This window comes from Cannabis sativa, chromosome 5, assembly GCF_029168945.1.
Source record: "Cannabis sativa cultivar Pink pepper isolate KNU-18-1 chromosome 5, ASM2916894v1, whole genome shotgun sequence".
NCBI lineage: Eukaryota > Viridiplantae > Streptophyta > Magnoliopsida > Rosales > Cannabaceae > Cannabis > Cannabis sativa.
The window spans coordinates 31,413,372-31,434,235 of NC_083605.1; the positions used below are offsets into that span (position 1 = coordinate 31,413,372).

General features: G+C 29.0%; 1 long non-coding RNA gene across 1 annotated transcript in view; it reads right to left on the reverse strand.

Moving 5' to 3' along the window:
- Positions 1 to 2,955: 2,955 nt before the first annotated feature.
- LOC133037871 (uncharacterized) overlaps positions 2,956 to 20,864 on the reverse strand; it is a 33,748-nt gene continuing 15,839 nt past the window's right edge. Inside the window, exons 2-3 of the long non-coding RNA XR_009687856.1 lie at positions 3,423 to 3,743; positions 2,956 to 3,274 (exon numbers count right to left, since the gene is read on the reverse strand). This is a non-coding gene — a long non-coding RNA (uncharacterized LOC133037871). The remainder of the gene's footprint in view (positions 3,275 to 3,422; positions 3,744 to 20,864) is intronic.

Here is a 20,864-nt window from a genome sequence, read left to right on the forward strand (position 1 = left end):
CATGGTTAGGGATTCCTTTCCATATAATATAGTATCAACAAAGTGTTCAAAATATTTTGGGAGAGAAGAGAGTAAAATTATACCTTGATCCTCATCATCTATCTTGACTCCAATATTAATCAATTCGAGAATAATTCTATTGAATTCATCAAGATGTTTTCTTAGCTCTTTACTTTCATCCATTCTTAAAGTATAGAGCTTTTTCTTCAAGTACAATTTGTTAGCTAAGGATTTCTTAAGATAAATGTTAGCCAACTTACCCCAAAGGCTTACAGCAGTCTCTTCTTCAGAGACTTCCCTCAGAACTTCATCACCAAGACTCAGCAAGATTGCACTATGTGCTTTGATCTGAATCTCCTTCTTCTTCTTTTCATCTTCAATGGCTTTCATGGCTTCTGCATCAAGAGCTTCATACAGTCCTTGGTGCACCAGAATGGCCCTCATCTTTAGCCTCCATAACCCGAAATCATTCTCACCAGTGAACTTGTCCATCTCGAATTTAGCCATTGACATTCTTGGTTTCTCTGTGTTGTAATCGAGTAGTTCTTGAATTGATTAAGCCAACCTTGGCTCTGATACCATTTGTTGTGCAAGAACACAGCTGAAACAACACAATGCAAACAATAACAGAACAAACTCAAGAGATCAAAGAGATCAATTAATAATGAACTGAATTGAAAGTATATGAAATCGAATTCACCAAGAATCAATGAGGCTGAGTTTTGAATATGAAGAAGAATCTTTATTGCTGAATAATCTTTGATTACAATCAATGAGAGAGAGAGATAAACCAGAAAACTGATCAACTTACAAAACCAGAAACAAGTTACATTAAATCCTCACATGAGGGAAGCCATTTCATGAATGGACACTCCCTTTAACATCCCTCAAGAAAACTCTCTCTAAGTCTATCAATTTTATTTTTGTACAATCTCTCTCTAAGCAATTACAATACATCAAAAACAGTAGTGAAATCAATAGACAGGAGATTCTATTTATAGGGGTAGGCAGCAGTTGATTTTGAAACCAATTGAATTCAGTAGGTTAGGTAAGTTTGTTGATGATGTGGCAAACTAACAATTCACATGTGGCTTAATTACAACACTATCAGTAGTATATTATGATTTATTTAAAATGCACTAAACTCCAATAGAGTCAAATAATAGTGTTTATCCTATTGGTAATGTCAATCAAGAAAGCTTAGATTTTTCCAAGGTTGTTTTTAAAAGATCTTTATCCAACAAGGCAGTCAACTTCTATGATTGATATAATAGAAATAGATCAAATGGTAGTTTCATTATACATATATGGTAGGATTTAGGTTCATTACTTTTTACTAAATTACATACTAAAATTTATTTTAGATGATATGGTCTTAGTAATGGATAGTGACTTTAAGAAGGTTATGAAGTAGAATGCTATAATTCAGTTGCTACTAGCCAAACGGTAATCCCTTTGGCTAGTTCTAGTAATTTTTAGTGGGGTTCTCGTTGCTTAGTTCTTGTTGGTTGGTAGATTCTGGTCAATTTGATAATTTTCTAATAAAAGTTTTATTCTGGTTTACTGCTACTTTTCAGGTGTATTTCAATGAGCTAGAAGCGGTGTTTGAAGATGTTATAACTTTATTGTCTAAATTTCCGGTGGCAATTTTGTCCCATGTGGCTCGCTCTGAGAATTTAGCGGCCCATGGTTTGGCAAAGCATGTTCTGCGGTTAGACAAAGAGCTATCCTGATTCGAGAAGGTTTCAACGCTGGTAGCAAATGTCTGCATTGTAAATTTATGAGTGATTCTAATCACTTTGTCAAAAAAAAAAAATGTTAAAATTGTTGTAGTGTATACATATATAAGCTTAGCCAAAATATATACTTTGTCTCCAATTAATCCATGTAAAAATAATAAAATTAAATAGAAAAACTAAAATAAAAAGGGAAGATACATATGGACACTAATTATTATTAGTTCGCATGGTCAATTCAATAATAATCTTATAGATATTCTAATTATAACACCAGCTAATACACATGCATGTTATTGGTCTAGCTAATATTATCATATAGTCTTCCGCCTAAACATAAATTTAATCATATTACTTGGTATATTGACTTAAAGCCAGTTGCAGTGAAAACAGATTCGATCTCATCACCACTAGTAATAGTGTTAATAAGTTTGAGCAGAACCTTCTCAAATTCCTCACCATCACTCCATTCATGGATTTTGGCCTTGATGAGAAGTGGGTCATTGGCAATTAATCTCCATAATAGGAAATTCTTCTTGGCATCACAAAATCACTCTCTTCCAGTTTCAAGCTTGGGCAATAGTCATCAGCTTTGAAAATGTTCTTGAACAGTTAGTTTAGGAAACAGGACTGTAATGAAATGAAATGCTTGATCAATCAAACTGATCAAGTGTTCTCTGATATTTATATAGCAGAGTTTTACAACCTAAAAACCAGGAGAAAAACTAACAGAACAAGAAACAGAAAATATCTAATAACTAACCTATAACAAACTTTGGGAAAGATAAAAACAGAACACTTGTAACAATAACGACGTCGACTCTTGCTCTTTTCCTCTCTTTGGTAACTATTATTATCTCCATTATTATTATTACTTCTACTACTCATAAGTACCACATCTTCATCATCATGATCAACTTTTTCCTCTCTTCCTAATTCAGTGGGAACAACATAAACAAAAGGTACTGTTTGAACCCTGTTTTTCGGCGTGTTAAACTTTTCCGAATTTTTTTAAATTTTGCAGGTTGTCTTAAATAACTATAATATACATTACCATAAGAAAAAAAATTGACTAAAAATTATTTACGATACTAAAACACATAGAGATAGCATCAGTACATTATAGAATTTTCTAATAATATAGATCTATGTATATAAGTGAATAAAAAAGAAAGAAATTTAGCAATAAAAAAAAAATAAAAAAGAAAGACGCTCAAACAAAAAAAAAAAAAGCAAAACAGAAAATGTTTTTAGATTTTAGTGAAAACTTTATATTTACAAAAAAGAAAAATAAAATGAAATTATTTGTTGGATGCGGTGCACGCTCGCCTGGGTGAATTGACGGCATTCATAATGGGGAGGACGGTATTTGTGTTGCTATGCCACATTAACGTTATAATTGTAATTAATTTACCTATATTGTATATTAATGAAAAAATCCCTAATATTTATATCAATATATATGAAAGTCAGGTATAATATTGGACCCAACAGAACCACTCCATAACTAAATACATCGCTCATAGCTGTCACATGACCTGAAATTTTGTCACCAATATACACACATTAATAATATTATTATTAATTTATGAATCATGAGATCGATAATAATAATAATAATAATAATAATAATAATAATAATAATAAATAAAAATACGAAAGAGAAAAAGGGAAAAGATATTTCACCTTTGAAAATATGGTTGTCTAAGCTTCCCCGAGGCATGAATTCATAGACAATAAGCCTATGTTCATCTTCGCAACAATAACCGATCAAGTTTACAAGATGAGGGTGCTTTAATTGCCCAAGAAAATAAAAACGAAACATCTATATATATAAGCAATTTTGAATCACATAAAATAAACAATTGAATTGAATATTTTGGTGCATGATTTTATTATTAATTACCAGCCACTCCCGATGGCCTTGTTTGCCATCCAAATCGAGAACTTTAAGATTGAGCTTTCAAACCAGGCCTGACCTTGTCATCAAATAAACAGAGTACGTACCTTGTTGCTTTGAGCTTGAGTACGAGTTGGCCTTTTCGGAAGTCCGGTTGTAGAGGTCTCCAATTAATTTTTGTTACCAAGTTTCAGAATTTCGTAACCCTTTTCTCATCTCATCAATCATGAAAAGGGTTATGAAATTCTAAAACTTCATCGCAAAAATTGCTATTATTTTTTTCCAGCCATTACTGTTAATTACTGTTATTTATAATTAGGTTATATAGGATTATTAGGAAAAGAGATATTTATACGAAATCATAACCATTGTTCAAAAAATTAGAATATATATTATGAGAAATTGGTCTACTACGTATAATACTTCCATATATTAAAAAAGATATTTTAAAATATATCACAAAAAAATCTAATATTTTGTAAATATCTTTAATTATACGGAAAGTTATAAAATATACATTGTAGATTATTTTTAGAAATTTATGAAAATAGAGTAAAAAAATATTAAAAATTAACACAAACATAAAATAAAATAAATACTTAGAAAAATAAACAAAAACCCTGTGAACTTTAGGACACATTTATATGCACTCATAAAATTATAAATGTACTCTAATATTAAATAAAAATTATAATTATTTTAAAAATTTATATTTAATATTTTTTTTTTCAAATTTTCTTTTTCACATAATTTGTTGTTAATTTCAATAATTATGTTAATTTGGATTTCAATCTTTTTTTTTAAAAAAAAAAAAAATAATGCATATTTTTTTATTTTTATTTTCAATAATTATGTAAATTTGGATTTCTTTTATTTTTAAAAATAATTATAGAAGATTTTTTATTTCATTCAGATTTTCATAAATATGATGCCAGGACCATAATATTTGAAAGGTACTTATAACCGTTAACAAACAAAAAGAAAAATGGATAAAAATCTCAAAATAAAAAAATTAATAATCATAATGAAACAAAAGAAAGACAACACTCTATTAAAGAATGTATGTTTATGTAATATTATTATGAGTAAATTGCACCAAAACTTCAATAGTCACTTCGCTAGCAATTAATTTCTAAAATCTAAATTTTGACGGTAAAAACTCCTTAAACCAAAATATTGTTAGCAAAATCCAACTTCTTATTATCTCAGTGCCTTATTTGCCTATGACCAACTGCTAGGTCAACTACTATTACTATGCATGTCACTCAAAATGTAATCAAATGGCATTTCCACGTGTGCATTATTGTACACGTGGTCTACCTACATTGGTCTACATACTATATTAATTTAAAAATTATTTTAAATTGAAAAATAAATTATAAGTTTTACAAATAAAAACTAATTATAAAATTAATTACAAAATCCCACTCACTCAAATCGTCCCTGCCATGAAACCCAACTGAAAACACTCACAAAAATAACAATGCTATTATTTCCAGCCATTAATTATAGTTATTTGTTTCTCTTTAGTGGGTTTATATATATAGGCACTACGGAATATAATTTGGTAAATTAAGATTTAGGAATTAATATTACATTTCATTTTATTTTATATGTTAATATAAAGAGGTAAATCTTTTACTTTTATTAAATTAAACCACATAAATGATTAATTAATTAAGCGGTGGACCTTGGTATATTAAGGATTTAGAGCCGTCAGATCTCATATATATTTTAACTGTTGATAAAAGAGATATATATAAATATATAATTAGATATTAATTAAGAATAGGTTATATGTAAGTCGCAATATTAGGAGGAAGGTACGTACTGTGAAAAAACATGAATACGTGAAAAATAAATAAAGATTTTTTTTAAAAAAAAAATATTTGTAATTATATGAAATAATTAGTTTTTATGACAAAATTAAAATGATATATATTATTATTTTTTTGTCAGTTTTAATTGGAGTTTTTAGACCATATACTTAAATTTTTAACTTTTTTTATTTTTTTTACTGTGAGTTGGAATTATCTTTAAAAATACTGTGTAAAACTGTAAATTTTAGACTGTGTATTGTGTTAAGTTCTTACGGTTGTTCCACGGTTGTTTTTTAGTTGTTCTACTGTTGTTTAATTGTTCTATTTTATTGTTTTACGATTATTTTATAAAAAGATAGTATTTTTGTAAAACAATCGTGTGATGGTAAAATTGTAAACTTTTGTATAAAATCTAGTATTTTTTTGTAAAAATTCCTTTTTAATTGGCCATGGACTTAATTATTAGCAAACTGATCTTCTCCATCTCTCTCTCTCTCTCTCTCTCTCTCTCTCTCTCTCTCTCTCTCTCTCTCTCTCTCTCTCTCTCTCTCTCTCTCTCTCTCATTTTGCTCAATCAAAAACTGATTGGCCAAGCTTGTATTTATAAATAAATAAGTACTATTATAAGTTTGTTACTTTAGTAAACTAACAAATAAATAACTAATCTTTGTAACAGTCTATTTCTGTTACTCTATCATCCCCTCAAGTTGTACTGGTTTAGACCACGTGCTAACTTGTCTTTGAGGAAGTGGAATGAAGATACAAGTAAATATATCAGCTATTTGATTCATAGCGTCCAGATATCTTACATCTAGTTGGTTGGAAAGAACTTTATCTCGAACAAAATAAAGATCTATGTCAATATGCTTGGTTCTTGCATGAAATATTGGCTTGGAAGCCAAAGAATCAGCTCCCAAATTATCACACCACAAGATTGGACACTGAAGAATTGGTATTTTGAGTTCAATGAACAGAGATTGAATCCAAACCAGTTCAAAGGTGGCCAGAGCAAGGGCCCTATATTCAGATTCAGTGCTTGATCGGACAACCAATGTTTGTTTCTAGGAGCACCAACTTACCAAGTTACCTCCAAGGAAAATACAGTATCCTGATATGGACTTCTTATCATCATGACAACCTACCCAATCAGCATCAGTCTGCAACTCCATTTTGGAAGCTGGTGTGAAGACTAAACCAGTGTCCAATCTCCCTGCTAAATACCTTAGTGTTCTCTTGCAAGCACTACAATGTTCTGAAGTAGGAGCCTGAAGAAGCTGACTCAATTTATTAATAATGAATGCTACATCGGGTCTAATCATTGTCAAACTTCTATACATTGTTGGATTTTGCATTGGAGTTCCTGTTTAAGATTACATCTTTATTGTGGAACACATGGGAGTTGGCTGGGGCTCGGAGTCACTAAGTTTAGTTTTCTGTAATAAGTCTCAAATGTACTTCTTTTGATTGAGATAAATGTTTTGGCCATCCCTGGTGACTTTGAAGCCTAGGAAGTACTTGACAGTTCCTAGAATTTTGAGTGCAAACTGGTTATGTAGAGCATAGATTATGTGTTGAACTTGGGATGGTTCTTCTCCTACGATGAGAATATCATCAACTTATATGAAAATAATGAGAAGCTTTTTTAGTGAAGAACATGTTGGTATCAGACTTACTGTTGTGAAAACCCCACTGCAACAACTGATTTTTGAGCTTGTCAAACCAGGTTCTTGGTATTTGCTTAAGCCCATAAATGGCTTTATTTAATTTAAATCAAATATTCAAATTTAAGTTAGATAAGAAAAATCAGTTGATACAACTAATTTATAACTTAAATAGGAATATTTAATTAAATAAGCTCCAGAAAGAATCTTAGTTAGTTAAAATTCTATATTTAATTAAATATAAGAAAACTACAAATAGTTTATCTAGAAATAATATCTAAACTAAAAGTGTTTTTCTTAAAAATTAACTTTAAAATATTAAAATAAAAAATAAATTTTCATATATTTTAAAAGTTAATTATGTTGCTAATTCAATTTTATTAGGTCAAACTAATATAATTAACCTAGTACAGTTATTCAAATCAGACAAATGGGCCTTCACAATTGGGGTAATTCATGTGAGGGGGTGCTGGGTTCAGTATGTCGTACCCACTTCTATGGCTCCCAACTCTCACACAAGGCCCAAAAGAGAGGAATTTAACCTTAAAATAAATAACTGTTATTAATTGAATAGGTCCAAAAACTAAATGGACCTAAATAAAATCTATCATGGTGTGACATTTTATTTAGCAACAACCTATATGCATCTATATTAAAACAAAATAAACATATAGGCTCACACAGGCACACTTTGGATGGATCCTATCATGTTGCTAGGTCATACACAGATGAAAGAAGATTGTAAAATTTACCTGTTACAAATTATTAACTTGACCAAGGGAGCCATCAGATCATTAGATCTGGCAAAAAGTAACCATGGCTATTTGCAATCAAGTAATAATAAGTTTTTAAAACTTACACACAAGCTAAAAACACATACTCCTGCAACAAGGTTAGCTGGATAGTTAGAAGTAGGATTTATTTAATTTTAAATAAATAATTTCGAAAAATAAATAATTAAATAAAAAATATTTTAATTAATTTCGAAAAAAAATAAAATTAAAAAAAAATTAAATAATTTCGAAAATAAAATAAAAAATTAATTTAAATTTCGAATTTATTAAAAAAAAAATATTTAGAATTAAACCTACTATTTTGAAAAATTAGGTTTCAACCAACCTAAATATCATTTCAAAAATTTACTAACTACTTTTAAATATTAAATGTTATTTTAAAAATAAAAATTAAATAAAAATTAGAAAAGATAAAAGAAATATCTTTTCAGATTTTAAATTTAATTTGAATAAATAAAATAACAAAATTTAAAAGTTAGTAAAATATCTTATATCTATTTAAAATTACATGATTATAAATATCTTATTTAAATTTGAATAAGGTCAAAATATCTAAAAAAGATTTGATTTTAAAAAAAAAATCTTAAAAGATAAGATATTTTAAAATATCTTAAAAGATTTTATAAATATCTTATAAAATTTGACCTTAAATTTAAAAAAATAAGATATAATCAAATTTAAAAATAAGATAGATTTTTAAGCAAGAAGATAGTTACTAATTCTATTCAAATTCAAATTACACTAATATATTGAATTAAATTAAAAAAATATTAAATTAATTCAAAATGATAATTAGAATTGAATTAGGAATAGTAATAGTATATATACAAAACCATACAAAAAATTGGAAGTTAATTACATGAAAAAGCATGAAAAATCGAAGAAAAACAAAAAAATTCGAAACTGTACGGACAGATTTGCGATCGCAGGAAACTATCAGCACAACCCCGATTTTTCCAAATCTTCAAAAAATCATAACTAATTCAAATAAAATCCAAATTGAGTTCTGTAAAAGGCTAACTTGCTTAATTTTTTTCCATACTATCCAATAAAAATAATTCCAGAAACGAAATCACAATTATTTTTCACGAAAATTTCACAAACATCAATCAATTATCAAATAACACTCAATACAACATGATACCATCCAAAGAATATACAAACAATCATTTTAAAGTCCAAATTTCATGTAAGTAAATCAATTACCATGGCTCTGATACCAGTTGTTGGGAATTATTTTACCAGGATCTTAGATCTACTCACAAGTATGTTGTTTAAACACCCTAAATATGAACTTTCTAAAACGATAAATTAAACACATATAAAGTTAAGAAAACCTTACATTGATGCAGCGGAATTAATGTCTCCTTCCACTCAGATCTCTAACCCTTGAATCCTTTCTGTAGCAGAGTATAATCAAGATATGAGCCCGAATGTCCTTCTTCTTCAAGTTTGATCCTTCACAGTCTTCCAATCTATGATTGAGTTACTGCTTGCTGTGTGTGGGCACTTACTCTTTCACTAGGGTCACGAAAAAGATGAAGGAAAAAGAGAGAGAGGTATTTCGACCAAGGTAGAAAGTGAGGGAAGGCTCAGTTTTTCTGAAGAGAGAAAATTCTGTCAGAAAGCTAATGAAACCATGTTATGAGAGTGAGCCATCACTTTCTATTTAGGAAACTACTAGGTTTAGGTTAGGATTTATTTGGCATTAAAATAATGCAAATATTAATTTGAAAAATCTATTTAAGTGGCCGGCCATATGGTGTTATTGGGCCTCACTTAATTTTGCAATTTTATCAAATTTTATCTCTATTTTCTCAAAAACTCCAATTTTCCAATTCTAACCTTTTAAATGCCAAAACTAATTATTTAATAACTAAAATAGATTATTAAATAATATTGTCATTTAATTTAATTATTAATTAGACATATAAAGTCTATTAATAAATAAATAAACTTAGAAAACTCTTTTCCTTACAATTTCACCCCTGCTTAGTGAAAATTCATAAAATTAGACATAGTCTAACTTTAGAATTATAATTGATCAATCACGAATCAATTAATGAGTCTTACAAGAAGAATGTTCTCAACTAGAATGGGGACCATGGATCTATATGCTGAGCTTCCAATAAGTGAACCAAATTTACCAAGTAAATTCCTACTTATTAATTCTTCGTTGAATCCACTCTTAGAACTTAGAATTGCACTCTCAGACTTATATAGAGCATATTGTATGTTTCACGATACCAATATACTATCTCATTTAACCATTGTTATAATCTTATTGTGATTTAAAGATCCTCTATATAGATGATTTACATCGAGATGGGATTTCTTTACCGTTCTCACCCCTCAATGTATTTTGCCCCTTAAAACACTTAGCTACCTGTAAATGGTGTTTAGTGATCTAATAATTAGTCAGTTAAACAAGAGCTCATCCATTTACTTCTATTTGCTAAGCTCGAAGGGAATCATCACTTGACTTCTCTACACCAGTAGAAGCTATAGATTCCATATTTATGTTCAGCACTCCCACTCAATCATACTATCATGTTCTCGAAATATACGTATCACCCTGACCCGAAAGTAGGCTTAACTAATAAATCTAAGAACATGAATAGCACTCCTGAGTTGAGCCCAAGCATATCAGGATTTAGATTCTTTTTAATCTTAAGATCAACTACTGCTATTGACTTGGAAAGATATGTATAACGGTAAGTTTGTAATATCTTAACTTAGTTGCAATATCGGTCCAGTCCAATGTATACTCCATACATTCGAAACTAGCATACTTTACTAATGTCCTGGAAAGAACATAACACTTACTCCAAGTGTAAGTACACATCATCGCTGATAATTATCACATTAGTGTAAATCCAATAACACTGATGAAACAGGGACCAAAACTTTTGATGCATATGATCACAATCACATTCCACTGTGTTGACGATACTGTAATTGTGAATAAACATATGATCTGGATTTAACTGATTTTGTGTGTATGAATGTAATAAACATATTAAACATATTAAACCATTAGCATGTAAAATTCATGCAAACATCAATCACTTCAAATTTCTTATATTGATAACTAATCAGATTGTAAAGAGTTTTATTTAGGGCATAAAACCCAACAAACTCCCACTTGCACTAATATAAAACAAACTGTGCAAATAGGTCAATTTGATATCTTGATCTTCAGATCAAGTGTAGTATATTTGAATCCACCCAAACTTCTGGAAACTAGTTCATAAATACTCTTATGAAACATCCTTTACTATATGTTTTACTCATCAAGGGATACTGAAATCTTTACTATTTTAAAAGTACATCTGGATAAACAGAAGACATATCTCTCATATTTTAAAATATGTAATTGAGATAATACAGTGTAGACTTTTCTTCAGTGATATAACTTTCTGGTATTTTCGAATAGACCAAGTTATAGTTCTTCTCTGGTAGAGCTTGAATTATTATGCATGAATTCCTCCACCCCCAAAGTAAGCACCATCTTATAGAAATCGAAATTAGATGGTGAGATACAAAGACAACTGATACACAGTTCCTTAATATCTGACATATAGATCACTTTCATAAATCTTTCTTGAATATCTTCTAATGTTCCCTATTTGATTACATCTCAGATAGCTCCCACTCAATAGCAGATGTCTGGTTAAATAATACTTTTAACCTCTGATTGTTTGGAGAGTTACCTAGTTGTGACTTTTGTATTAGTCTGTCACTTTAAGACTAAGTCATCAACATAGCAAACTAGTATTTGAAGTGAAAAATACATGCCAGAGATTAAAGTAATCGAAATTAAGATACCATAAAATTTTATGAGGATTAAGAATTCTTGGTTCAAGTCATTCGAATGGACTGAACTAGAGTTCTTTATCTTATTCTCATAATTCTGATAAGCTATACCTATCCATGTGAATGGTTAGATTTGCTTTTCAGTAGTGTTCTTAAGTACCTATCACAATTATCAACCTAATGAAGATGGGTATAGAACTTTAAAATTCTCCCACTCAATTAAGGTAGTGTGAAACTTTAACAAAGAACTTTCAAAGGTTTCAAACTTTTACTTAAACAGTAAAAAAAACAAAATGGAACATACAATCAAGATCAAGAATCTATATTGACAATAGCTGACTCATTATATTACTTCCATGTTTAAACAAGATATGTGTTTCATAGGGAATTGTGGAATGGACTCCACCCCTAAGAATATACATATAGGGTACTTGTGGATAACCTCCACCCCTAAGTGTATAGAGATTATGATCCACCCCTAAAGGTTGTAAAGATCATGATTCTCTTAGTGTGATAGAGTTTATGTGGAGTTGAATACTATCCAGAGTTCATTAGATATAAAAGATCGTTGAACTGAATAGTTTTCTTAACTTTTCTCCACCCCTATCAGATCATAAGATCCTTTTATTAAACAAATTCTTAATAATTGTTTGAGAATTAACAATTATTGATAAACAAAGAAATAATTTCTAGTGTTTATATAATATAACTCTATGAAGAGTTGTAAATATTATAGAATTTGCATCAATAATAAAAACATTTACACATACAAACATACAAATATAATGTGGTAATAATTGATGAAGATAAATTAAATGAAGCTCAATCTCATAAATTGCAATAGTAAATTTCGAAAATTAGAAACTTTATTAATTAAAAAAAAAAAAGTATTGCAACAATATGAGAGAAACAGGGATAAATATCCCTGACTAAAATTTGAAATCCAAATTGTCTTTAAACTAAAACAATTAATTCAAAAAATTGAAGAGCTTCATCTTCATCTGGACGATTTAACCATTGGTCCAGCTTTCTGATCCAACTCAATTGAGTTCAAGTAGCTTGGCCTATAAGAAGAAGAAAACAAATAAACAAAGTTTAGTCCATAATCATAAATCCAATTGGATAACAATTCACTAAAACTCTCAAAGTTTATAAAAGGAGATACCTTGTTTCTTTGCAAGAAGTTTAGGACACTGGGGTTTCCAATGACCTTTTTCATTGCAGTAGAAACACTTTCCTTTAAGTGTAGCATCACCAGAAGGAGCAGCCTTTTTCATGGCTTTTGTTCGCTTCTTGGTGTTCTTCCACTTCTTCTTCGATTTGGGCTTTGAAACAGAGGCAACATTTGCTTCAGGTTTTATCGTCCCATTACCATTACCAGGATTATGAGGTTTACTCCCTTTCTTCTTGGGTCCTCCAATCAAATTTTCATAAGTTTGAAGGTCATTGACTAATTCATGAAAGTCAATTTCCTTCTTATTCATGACATAATTTGATGTATATGGTAGAAATGCTGGAGTCAGGCAATTCAAGATAAGACTTACTTGAGTAGCACTGTCCATTTCAGCACCATGATCCTGGGCTTCTTGGAAATAACTGGACATGAGGAGAACATGATCACGCACGTTTTGATGAGGTTCCATCCGTGCATTGATGTACTTCTTAGTCGCGTCAAAGCGTGACTGAAGTGATGCCTTACCGAATAGCTCATTTAACTTCGTCATAACTTCAGCAGCCTTCTCAGTTTTAGAAAACCGAGTTTTGAGGGTGTCAACCATGCTAGAAAGCATAAAGTATAGAGCTTTGTCATTTGCTTTCTGCCAACGCTCATACTTTTCTTTCACAGCTTTGGATGCATTATCCCCAGGCACTTCAGGTGACGGCTCAGTTAAAACAAACAAGGCACTTTCTCCTATGAGAGCAATATTAATGTTCTCATTCCATTTATTAAAGTTAAATCCATTCAGCTTATTTTCAGTCAACAGTGATAACATGGGATTCATTTTGACAATACAGGATACTACAAAATAATAGAAATCAACAAATAGAAATTAATAATGGTTTAACACACAAAATCAATTCAGAAATTATAAGCACATAGCAAGTAGGAATGATATGAGAAAATACTTAAAAAAAAATTCAATCCTAAATAATTTCCAAGGTTTTCAACAAACTGATATCAGTGTCCCGTTTAGGCGAGAGTCAAAGCTATCATCCATTGAATAGAGTTGTCAGCTCATCTAAAATGTTAAACATTCTAGCAACCTTTTATTCGATCAAGATCAGAATCCAGCGTTGTCCCGTTTAGGCGAGAGTCAAGGCTATTCTATCTCATGAGCTTCTACCATTGTTTCGCAATTTGCAAGTCAAATATGGTCGCCACCATTAGGGTGATCTATACCATATAAAACACTTACAAACCACTTATCATGCGAGATTAAACGGTACGAAATTGCTAATGAACGTTCCTCCATTAGGGAGGATTACTCACTAAAACAAACGCGGTGTAAAACCCACAATGGAGATCGAATATCTTTAATAATAATAAAGCTCATTATTTAAAATGTATTTTCTTTATTATTCTAATAAATAAATCTCATTAAATTCTAAATTAAGAATTAAAATTCAAAAAATAAGAATTTAATATAATATTTATAAAATTATACTTAGATGGTGATTGAAATAAAATTAATTATTTCCATCTTAGTAATAATCTTAAAGATAAATATTAAGGAAATTATTTTAAGTTGAATTAAATAAATAATTAGCAACTTAAAAATTTCCTTTGAGAATATATTTATTGGGTTCGAAAATTTAAAGTATATAAAAATACAATTTTCGAAAATAATAAAAATAGAAAAGAAATACTTCAAGCAAAAATATCACCTATCTAGATATTCTTTGACTAGTTAATTCAATTTCTAATAATATATATATTTTAAATTCATTTATTTTAAATTAATCAATTAAATCATTGACTTGAGTTGGTCCAAGAATTAATTAAAATAAATAATTAATTTACAACTCAATCTATTTTTCAAAAAATTCGAAAATATTGCATAATTAAAATGCAAATTTCGAAATTGATTTATAAAATAAAGAAAAAATATATATTTTGAAAATTATTTAAATTTAAGTTGAAAAATTAAATTTCAACCTAAAAATAATTTTCTATTTAATTAAGTGTCATGAAAAATCAATAAATATTTAAGTATCATGATGAAAATCAACTTAGATATTTAGATTTTTCAACTTAATTAAATGTATTAAATTCAAGAAATAATAATTAAGTGTAGAGAAAGCTTAATTATTAATTTCTATTTAATACTAGGAAAAATATACTTAATAAAATTGTACCAAAATGAATTATTTAAATAATTAATTTCACAAAGTATAATTTTCCTATTTAAATATTAGAAATAATAAGTAGTCTAGAAATTACTATCTAGAAAATATCTTATTTGACTAAGTATCTTTTCAAAAACTTGAAAAATATCTAATTTAAGTTATATAGAAAAAATCTAAAACTTAAATAATTTCAAATTTAGATTTAATTAAATATCAAAATTAAGTTGTAACCACTTAATTTGAAGATATCTTTTTAAAGTTAATATTTGAAAAGATATTAACCAAAAAAAAAAATATCTTAGATATTCCATTTCAAGTTAATATTTGAAAAGATATTAACTTAAAAAATATCTTAAGAATCTTTAATAACTAATGCCTAAGATTCCTCAACTTGATTTAAAATTTAAATCAAATATTCAAATTTAAGTTAGATAAGAAAAATCAGTTGATACAACTAATTTATAACTTAAATAGGAATATTTAATTAAATAAGCTCCAGAAAGAATCTTAGTTAGTTAAAATTCTATATTTAATTAAATACAAGAAAAATACAAATAGTTTATCTAGAAATAATATCTAAACTAAAAGTGTTTTTCTTAAAAATTAACTTTAAAATATTAAAATAAAAAATAAATTTTCATATATTTTAAAAGTTAATTATGTTGCTAATTCAATTTTATTAGGTCAAACTAATATAATTAACCTAGTACAGTTATTCAAATCAGACAAATGGGCCTTCACAATTGGGGTAATTCATGTGAGGGGGTGCTGGGTTCAGTATGTCGTACCCACTTCTATGGCTCCCAACTCTCACACAAGGCCCAAAAGAGAGGAATTTAACCTTAAAATAAATAACTGTTATTAATTGAATATGTCCAAAAACTAAATGGACCTAAATAAAATCTATCATGGTGTGACATTTTATTTAGCAACAACCTATATGCATCTATATTAAAACAAAATAAACATATAGGCTCACACAGGCACACTTTGGATGGATTCTATCATGTTGCTAGGTCATACACAGATGAAAGAAGATTGTAAAATTTACCTGTTACAAATTATTAACTTGACCAAGGGAGCCATCAGATCATTAGATCTGGCAAAAAGTAACCATGGCTATTTGCAATCAAGTAATAATAAGTTTTTAAAACTTACACACAAGCTAAAAACACATACTCCTGTAACAAGGTTAGCTGGATAGTTGGAAGTAGGATTTATTTAATTTTAAATAAATAATTTCGAAAAATAAATAATTAAATAAAAAATATTTTAATTAATTTCGAAAAAAAATAAAATTAAATAATTTCGAAAATAAAATAAAAAATAAATTTAAATTTCGAATTTATTAAAAAAAAATATTTAAAATTAAACCTACTATTTTGAAAAATTAGGTTTCAACCAACCTAAATATCATTTCAAAAATTTACTAACTACTTTTAAATATTAAATGTTATTTTAAAAATAAAAATTAGAAAAGATAAAAGAAATATGTTTTTCAGATTTTAAATTTAATTTGAATAAATAAAATAACAAAATTTAAAAGTTAGTAAAATATCTTATATCTATTTAAAATTACATGATTATAAATATCTTATTTAAATTTAAATAAGGTCAAAATATCTAAAAAGATTTGATTTTAAAAAAAAATCTTAAAAGATAAGATATTATTAAAAAATATCTTAAAAGATAAGATATTTTAAAATATCTTAAAAGATTTTATAAATATCTTATAAAATTTGACCTTAAATTTAAAAAAAATAAGATATAATCAAATTTAAAAATAAGATAGATTTTTAAGCAAGAAGATAGTTACTAATTCTATTCAAATTCAAATTACACTAATATCTTGAATTAAATTAAAAAAATATTAAATTAATTCAAAATGATAATTAGAATTGAATTAGGAATAGTAATAGTATATATACAAAACCATACAAAAAATTGGAAGTGAATTACATGAAAAAGCATGAAAAATCGAAGAAAAACGAAAAAATTCGAAACTGTACGGACAGATTTGCGATCGCAGGAAACTATCAGCACAGCCCCGATTTTTCCAAATCTTCACAAAATCATAACTAATTCAAATAAAATCCAAATTGAGTTCTGTAAAAGGCTAACTTGCTTAATTTTTTTCCATACTATCCAATAAAAATAATTCCAGAAACGAAATCACAATTATTTTTCACGAAAATTTCACAAACATCAATCAATTATCAAATAACACTCAATACAACATGATACCATCCAAAGAATATACAAACAATCATTTTAAAGTCCAAATTTCATGTAAATAAATCAATTACCATGGCTCTGATACCAGTTGTTGGGAATTATTTTACCAGGATCTTAGATCTACTCACAAGTATGTTGTTTAAACACCCTAAATATGAACTTTCTAAAACGATAAATTAAACACATATAAAGTTAAGAAAACCTTACATTGATGCAGCGGAATTAATGTCTCCTTCCACTCAGATCTCTAACCCTTGAATCCTTTCTGTAGCAGAGTATAATCAAGATCTGAGCCCGAATGTCCTTCTTCTTCAAGTTTGATCCTTCACAGTCTTCCAATCTATGATTGAGTTACTGCTTGCTGTGTGTGGGCACTTACTCTTTCACTAGGGTCACCAAAAAGATGAAGGAAAAAGAGAGAGAGGTATTTCGACCAAGGTAGAAAGTGAGGGAAGGCTCAGTTTTTCTGAAGAGAGAAAATTCTGTCAGAAAGCTAATGAAACCATGTTATGAGAGTGAGCCATCACTTTCTATTTATAGGCAACTACTAGGTTTAGGTTAAGATTTATTTGGCATTAAAATAATGAAAATATTAATTTGAAAAATCTATTTAAGTGGCCAGCCATATGGTGTTATTGGGCCTCACTTAATTTTGCAATTTTATCAAATTTTATCTCTATTTTCTCAAAAACGCTAATTTTCCAATTCTAACCTTTTAAATGCCAAAACTAATTATTTAATAACTAAAATAGATTATTAAATAATATTGTCATTTAATTTAATTATTAATTAGACATATAAAGTCTATTAATAAATAAATAAATCTAGAAAACTCTTTTCCTTACAATTTCACCCCTGCTTAGTGAAAATTCATAAAATTAGACATAGTCTAACTTTAGAATTATAATTGATCAATCACGAATCAATTAATGAGTCTTACAAGCAGAATGTTCTCAACTAGAATGAGGACCATGGATCTATATGCTGAGCTTCCAATAAGTGAACCAAATTTACCAAGTAAATTCCTACTTATTAATTCTTCGTTGAATCCACTCTTAGAACTTAGAATTGCACTCTCAGACTTATATAGAGCATATTGTATGTTTCACGATACCAATATACTATCTCATTTAACCATTGTTATAATCTTATTGTGATTTAAAGATCCTCTATATAGATGATTTACATCGAGATGGGATTTCTTTACCGTTCTCACCCCTCAATGTATTTTGCCCCTTAAAACACTTAGCTACCTGTAAATGGTGTTTAGTGATCTAATAATTAGTCAGTTAAACAAGAGCTCATCCATTTACTTCTATTTGCTAAGCTCGAAGGGAATCATCACTTGACTTCTATATACCAGTAGAAGCTATAGATTCCATATTTATGTTCAGCACTCCCACTCAATCATACTATCATGTTCTCGAAATATACGTATCACCCTGACCCGAAAGTAGGCTTAACTAATAAATCTAAGAACATGAATAGCACTCCTGAGTTGAGCCCAAGCATATTAGGATTTAGATTCTTTTTAATCTTAAGATCAACTACTGATATTGACTTGGAAAGATATGTATAACGGTAAGTTTGTAATATCTTAACTTAGTTGCAATATCAGTCCAGTCCAATGTATACTCCATACATTGGAAACTAGCATACTTTACTAATGTCCTGGAAAGAACATAACACTTACTCCAAGTGTAAGTACACATCATATCTGATTATCACATTAGTGTAAATCCAATAACACTGATGAAACAGGGACCAAAACTTTTGATGCATATGATCACAATCACATTCCACTGTGTTGACGATATTGTAATTGTGAATAAACATATGATCTGGATTTAACTGATTTTGTGTGTATGAATGTAATAAACATATTAAACATATTTAAACCATTAGCATGTAAAATTCATGCAAACATCAATCACTTCAAATTTCTTATATTGATAACTAATCAGATTGTAAAGAGTTTTATTTAGGGCATAAAACCCAACAGTTCATACATGTAGACAGCTTCTTGAAGCTCCCCATTCAAGAAAGGATTATTAATGTCTACTTGTTGAATGTCCCAACCATGAGTGGCTGCAAGATTAAAAATTATTCTTATTGTACAGGGTTTGATAACAGAACTGTAAGTCTCAAAAAAATCAATATTAGGAATTAGTTCAAAATCTTTGGCTACCAACCTAGCCTTGAAACGATCAACATTTCCATCTTTGTTTTTTTCACTCTAAAGATCTATTTGTTGTGAACAATAGTCATGTAAGAGGTAGGAGGAACCAAAACCCATGTTTTCTTCTTGGTAAGAGCAATTATTTCATGATTCATGGCTGCATTCCACTTAGGAATAGTAAGTGCAACTTTAATTGATTTAGGTTCTAGTTCAATGCTTGTGCTAACAAGGTAGGATTTTAGTTTAAAAATTTCATGTTTTGATCTAGTAACCATGGGGCGATTGTTTAAAGTTTGGATGGTTTGAGATCCTATTGAGGTAGAATGATCGACAAAGATATTAGTGACTAAATTTTGTGACACGGGAGAGGTAGTGTCTGCCTCAGGAATGATGGGGGTTGGGGGAATGAGACTGAATTGGAGACTGAGAGCTGCTAGAATCATTTTGGGAATTAATGACAATTCTGGTTACGGGGAGATTGGGAAGTGTACTGGAAGGAATTTGAAAGTCAATGCATGGTTAATTATTCTAGGAGCACATTCAGTTGTCGTTTGAGAGAATAGATGAGGATAGGGAAACTCAGTATCATTGAAGGTGACACTTCGAGCTACATAGACTCTCCCACTAGGATGTAGACATTTATATCCTTTGGCAGGACTGTGATAGCCTATGAACAAACATTTGGAAGACATGAATGAAACTTTATGAGATTCATAGGCCCTAAGTAGAGGAAAGCAAGAGCAACCAAACACTTTCAACATGTTATAATCTGGGTGTCGTTGGAACAGTGTTTCATATGGTGAGACAAAGTTCAATTGTGGGTGGGGAAGTCTATTTGTTAGATAAGGGGCAAATGTGAAGGCATCCCACCCAAAATTTAGTGGCATATTGGCTTTGGCTAATAGGGTAAGTGTTGGGTTTTATGCCCTAAATAAAACTCTTTACAATCTGATTAGTTATCAATATAAGAAATTTGAAGTGATTGATGTTTGCATGAATTTTACATGCTAATTGTTTAATATGTTTAACATGTTTAATATGTTTATTACATTCATACACACAAAATCAGTTAAATCCAGATCATATGTTTATTCACAATTACAGTATCGTCAACACAGTGGAATGTGATTGTGATCATATGAATCAAAAGTTTTGGTCCCTGTTTCATCAGTGTTATTGGATTTACACTAATGTGATAATCAGCGATGATGTGTACTTACACTTGGAGTAAGTGTTATGTTCTTTCCAGGACATTAGTAAAGTATACTAGTTTCGAATGTATGGAGTATACATTGGACTGGACCGATATTGCAACTAAGTTAAGATATTACAAACTTACCGTTATACATATCTTTCCAAGTTAATATCAGTAGTT